Here is a 6,300-nt window from a genome sequence, read left to right on the forward strand (position 1 = left end):
GAGCAGTGCGAGCCCACCTAAATCAGAGGCAGTTATAGATACTATAACAGAACTTCATAAGAAAGTATCTTGAGTCTCAATAGGAAAATTGATGTTTTACTACCAATCACAAGTTTCATGGTGAAAGAGGTATGCAGTGGAGACGGGGTGGGACTCGTAGCTCAGAAGATTAGTACACGTGGCTACGAACCATGGTGACGGGGGTTTGAATCTCTGGCCCACAACTGGCCCAAAGGTAAAGACCTTAACCTTTGGGGGTAAAAAAAATCATGATTAGATAGCCGATGGAAACCATGACCTGATATTTATATCTAAATCCTATATAAATATAATTTGATCTTTTTCTAGAATCAAAGAAAGATATTTAAAAATATATTGTTCATGTGACTTGGAATAAATGGTTTCTTTGTAGAGGGAATATCAATTTATTCCTATGGAGCATCCTGGAACAAGAAGATTCAATTGGAAACATCAACAAATTCTTATGTGGTCCAAGGTTCTCAAAAACTCGATATATATATGACAATTCCAATTCACTTCATTTTTTCATTTTTTCTTTTTCACCATACAGTGAATGATTTTCAAAATTACAGCATTATTTTAATTTATTGATTTTTTTTCTTTATATAGGTAGATATAGGATATAAGGGGCAATTAAAAGTACATTTTGTGCAACAGCCCTTCTTATCCAATAGAAATGGATTCCATGATCCTGAACCAATATAACTTGGGATTGCAAATCAAGTTTATCTATGAAAAGTTGATAATATGATAACCAATTAAAATAGCAAAACGGATTATATTTACCCACAAATGCAAAATGATACAGATATGATCTATCATTATGCATTTTAACCAATTGTATTGTTTTTTATGGATTCATTTCCTTTTGTTTAGAAGAAAAGGAGAATCCTAACAAACTAGATGGGAATCAAGGATATCAAAAAATTGAAAGTTAAAAATACCTAAAGAGGATAAAAGACTTTTAGGAGATTCCCCCTCCAGTACAATGACAGAATCATGCATAGGCAACTTTACCAGCTACCCTACCTGTAGAAATTTCTGGGTTCAATAGTTAGGCCATGTAAAATAGAAATACCTTTCTTGAGGAAAGGAATAGATGACTCGACTCATTTTTGTATTGATCATGATATATGTCATAATCCCAAATTGACCGATTGGTGTTATTCACTTTCGGGATAGGAATCCATTTTCGGAAAGATCACAGCTTTCGTACTTGAGTGGGTCTTCCGATATCCTTTACAAATGTAATCATAAAAAGTTTTTTTTTTTTTTTAATTTTTTTAAATAGAAAATTTACACCAAGCTTCTAACAAACTCGGATCTTTGGCTAGCCTCACGTGATTTGCAATGACTTGAAATGAGTCTCTCCAGCAAAACAAGCTTTTATCACAAAAAAGGATGGGCAACATTTAGAACTAGTGATACCACCATCGCTCAACTTGCATATGATCTAGCATTGCTATTTGTATATAATTTTTAAGACACTAATACTATTTTTAATATTATTAATTTAATTAGAGGTTTTGACATTTAGTGTCCTTTTTGGCCCAAAGACAAATTACAGCCTCGCTCGTACACTTCCCCTCCCTAAATAACTCCTTCCATTTTCTCATTTTTTGTCATAAAATACCTTGTGTTTAACATACTTTGGCAAAATGCGATGGAACCATGTTGTAGCCATTATAGGTCCTACTGATGTCATAGCCATTAAGCTAGAAGAGTGTAGGGTTAGGCTTAAGGTTTAGGAGAAGGGAGAGACAAAAAAGTTAGGGTTAGAGTTCTGAGTTTTGAGGATTAGGGAGTGGTTATTTTGTAAAATGTTTTCGCAAACCTAACCATAGTTTTTCGTCCAAAAAATTAATGGTAGGGTGTTTTTTCACCATATTTGGAAAGCGAAAAAGGTATTATGTAGGAAAATGCATAATGGAGGCTATTATTTGTCTTTGGACCAAAAGGGAGGGTGTTGTATTTTAAAACTGACAAATCAAATACTTATCTACTGCTATAAGTAGAAAAAGTAACTTATTTGGTGGTATCAAAGTGGGTCCTTAAAGATTCATCGGTTTTTTAAATGATTCCTACTCTATATAAAATGAATCTTCCCTTAGTATTTGATTTTTATTTTTTTTTAAAGAATAAATTTTCTTTTCAAAACATGAAAATATCGGCGCATTCGTCCAACCTTGCGGATGGCCCACCCGACTTTTGATGACGCCGGATTCATCGATACCAATGGTTCACCTCGATGTCGGCTGGATTGTGGCCCATCGAATAAGTAGATTTGCTAGATTTTTGTACCTGGTGATCTTCATGGCCTGGCCCACTGTTTTTGGTAGGGTTCAAGTAATCATGAATATGACAGTAGGTTATAGACTGTATTGTTACTCTTGTTCCCATTGGGATAAATCTGACCTCTTCCCCTGTTCCCACCTACATATATATGGGATACTTTAAGAAGTGATCGTCTTTCTTAGTAGCAGGGTCCGGGGAAAGAATGGGAAAGACAATTTCACTATATTTCTGGCTGACCTACCACAAGAATATTTCTTTTAGTGGGGTATATTAAGCTAACCTACAACCAGTTGTAGCCCAGGGTTGCTCCTTAGCCTACATTCTTATGCATTCCAACTCTTTGCTTTTACTATTTCCCTTTAAATATCATATATTTTAAGAGAGCTGATCACCTATATAATCAGAGGGCTTTAATCATCCCACACAAATCGTATTGCGTACTGAGTAAACTCTGTGGGGCCCACCATGAGTTATGTATCTTATCCACCCCGTCCATCCGTTTTACCAGCTTATTTTAGGGTATAAGCCCAAAATCAAAGCATATCCATAGCTCAAGTGGACCACACCAAAGGAGATAGTGTGAATTGAACACTTACCATTGAAATCTTAACGGGGCTACAAAGGTTTTGGATCAAGCTGATATTTGTGTTTTCCCTTCATCCGTGTCTGTGTGAACTTACGAAAAGGTTGGATGATAAATAAACATCACTGTGGGCCCTAGGAAGGTTTCGACGGTGGACATCATTATCCCCACTGTTTCTTGTGGTGGGGCCCACTTGAGCTTCGGATATGCCTCAATTTTGGGTTCAACAGTGAAAATGAGCTGAAAAAATGGATGGACGGTGTGGATAAGCCGCATACATTCACGGTGGGCGCAACGGTGCGATAAAGCGTAGAGTGTGGTTTTAGTGCCATGCTGCAGTGATGATAGGTGGGCCAACCTGGGCCAAGGGACACGAATTCACACTGTAATAAAACAAAATTAGGGCTGGATCATCACTCCTATTTCAATTAGTGTTTCCATTTTAGAATATTTATATGGCTCATTTGCATAGGCATTATATAATTCTACTACAAGTGGGCCCCATGGTTCACTGATCAGGACCATTCATCTGTCCAGTCCTGGCATGGATGGAGCATGTACTATACACCTCAATCAAGCAGCTATTACCTTTCAATTTGTGGCTTGCAAATCAATACATTTTCAACTGAAGAAAGGCCCAAAATTGGGGCATGGTTGTCCTTGATGGCCCACAAAATTAACGGTCTAGATTGCTAAATCATTGGCCGGGACTTTCGGCCCTATCCTCATGGTTCCAGCCCAGTGGCTCCAGTCATGGGTCGTGCCCAAGCTAGTGTGGTCTGATGCCATTCCTAATTGTATTTCACAAATCACCACCCAAACATCATCATTGATCACATGGCGTGTGTGTGGTGATCAGGACCATTGTCTTGATGGGCCATTTGCTAGAAACTCGAGATCTAACTACAATGGCTATCTGGCCTCTAGCTTCCAATTCTACAGTCAACACAGTAATAAAATGATAAGTGGTCCAACTTTGGTAGGTCAGAAAAATTGCACGAATACAGCTCAGGATCATCCATCCAATCACCATTTTGGTCTATGGCCATCGAACCGGGGGCCCAACAAGATCAACATTCCTGATTGCCGTCCCCACGGGGACCAACAAGATCAACAGTCCTGATGGCCATACACACTTGTGAATGGTCCACAAGTTTTATGCACATCATAAAACTTTCTACCACAGTGACAAATCTAGTTCCTGGTCATTTCTCCGATTGGAAATCTCTTCAGAGATTTTTCAGATTTTTTATTTATTTATGTTTTTTCTCAGGAAAAATTGCCAAAAAAAAATTATTAATGAATTATATAAGTTTTTTTTTTAATGATTTTTACATTAGAAAGCGAAAAACTCGTATAAACTACCAATATTTTCAAAATATTGTAATAATATCAGTGTATTTTTTGCGAAAATATCACAATATTTCGAAATCACAATGATATTTGTTGCATTAACGTCAAAAAATGTGTCTGATGGTGTTGGTGAGTCTATGCTTCTCCCGATTCTGTGATTGTATAATGTGAACTCCTTGCCGGCATTTCCTGTCCGAGAAAAAGGTGGAGGAATTGACATTATTATTGGATCATATCAAATTTTGCTATCCATCTCTTGGTGAAAAGGATACGATGTGCCGGTAGTTAGATAAGTTTGGACGATTCTCGGTTAAATACTCATATAGCATGTTTTATGGTTGGGAAGTTTGGACGATTCTCAGTTCGATCCTTCCATAACATGTTTTTAGGTTGGGAAGTTCAGATGATTCTCAGCTCGATCCTTCTATAACATGTTTTTAGGTGATTCTCGGTTCGATCCTTCTATAACATGTATTTAGGTTGGGAAGTTTGGACGATTCTCGGTTAGATCCTTCTATAACATGTTTTTAGGTTGGGAAGTTAGGACGATTCTCGGTTCCATCCTTCCATAACATGTTTTTAGGTGATTCTCAGTTTGATCCTTCTATAACATATTTTTTAGGTTGGGCAGTTCAGACAATTCTCAGTTCGATCCTTCTATAACATGTTTTTAGGTGATTCTCGTTTTGATCCTTTTATAACATGTTTTTAGGTGATTCTCGGTTTAATCCTTTTATAACATGTTTTTAGGCTGGGAAGTTCGGATGATTCTCGGTTCGATCCTTCTATAACAAGTTTTTAGGTAATTCTCGGTTCGATCCTTCTATAACATGTTTTTAGGATGGAAGTGCACAAGTGTAGTTGCTACCAAGTTTATTTGGCATTATAGAGCTCCTCCTAGAGTAAAGGCATTTGCGGGGTTGTAAAATAGCTATCCCAAATACAGAATGGATATCATGTTTGATGAGCATGGTGAATGCGAAATGAATTGATCAGCTCTTTTTGCACGGCCCCACAGCATTCTTTTTGTGGAATTGTATTCCATCCTCGTTCGAAATGTCTTGGGCCTATCCGGCTTCTATTAATCTATTCTTTTGGTCTTTGATATGAAGTTAATCTCAAAAAATAATTACAAATCCAATGACGTTTATGCTTGTTGGCGGGGCTTTGGGCTATTTGGGAAGTAAGAAATGGGACGTGTTTTAGAAACGTGAGGCCGCTCGTCAAGTTAGGTCATGTTGAAAGCTAGAAGCCTGGTTATTGAATAGACCTCAGGTTTTAGGGAGGGAAGGGGAAAATAATTATTCTTTCTTCATGTAGTTCTTACCTTCTCTTTGTATAGTCCAATTGCCTTTTGGTGCATGTTTATAATATACTTTTGTTACCTTTGAAAAAAGAAGTGTCCAAGAACCCAAAAGCCCCTAAACAATGTTGTCAAGAATGACATTTTGTAGCTCTATAGTTCTAAAACCTGAAAACTCAACTCTACATGCACCCAAGTTGGGTTAACACAATGACTTGAATCGATATTTAATAAATTAAGACACAATTAACATAATAATAGACATGAAAAAGCTGGTTGGTATTGACATCTGCATACCATTGTTCCAATCTTGTTCCCTTTTTTTTTTTTTTTTTGGTCAAAAAGCCCACCATCTCTCGAACGACTCAGTTTGAGTTTTGTGATGTAGCGTCGAGCAGACCAAGTTGGCAAGTCGAATACACATTTTTTTGGGTCAGAAGTGAGTCAAGCTTGCCAGAGAGTTCGATAGCAATTCGTCTCGAAATCTCGTTGAGTCAACTTTAGCTGAGCTTCAACTTTCGAGTCACCAAGTTTTAGTATGGTGTATGTATACAACTATAATAGCTGCATGTGGCCTGGTGCCAGTCTCGTGAAAGTCACACCCATCATATATGTACACCATCAAGCACACCATCATTCAAACATCACACTTTGAAAAATCATTGTGGTGCGTTTGGAAGCACCACCGAATTGAATTGCAATTCTTAGTCTAATGAAGCAGAAATAATTAAACCATGATTTCCTT

The sequence above is a fragment of the Magnolia sinica genome, chromosome 12 (genome assembly GCF_029962835.1).
Source record: "Magnolia sinica isolate HGM2019 chromosome 12, MsV1, whole genome shotgun sequence".
Lineage (NCBI taxonomy): Eukaryota > Viridiplantae > Streptophyta > Magnoliopsida > Magnoliales > Magnoliaceae > Magnolia > Magnolia sinica.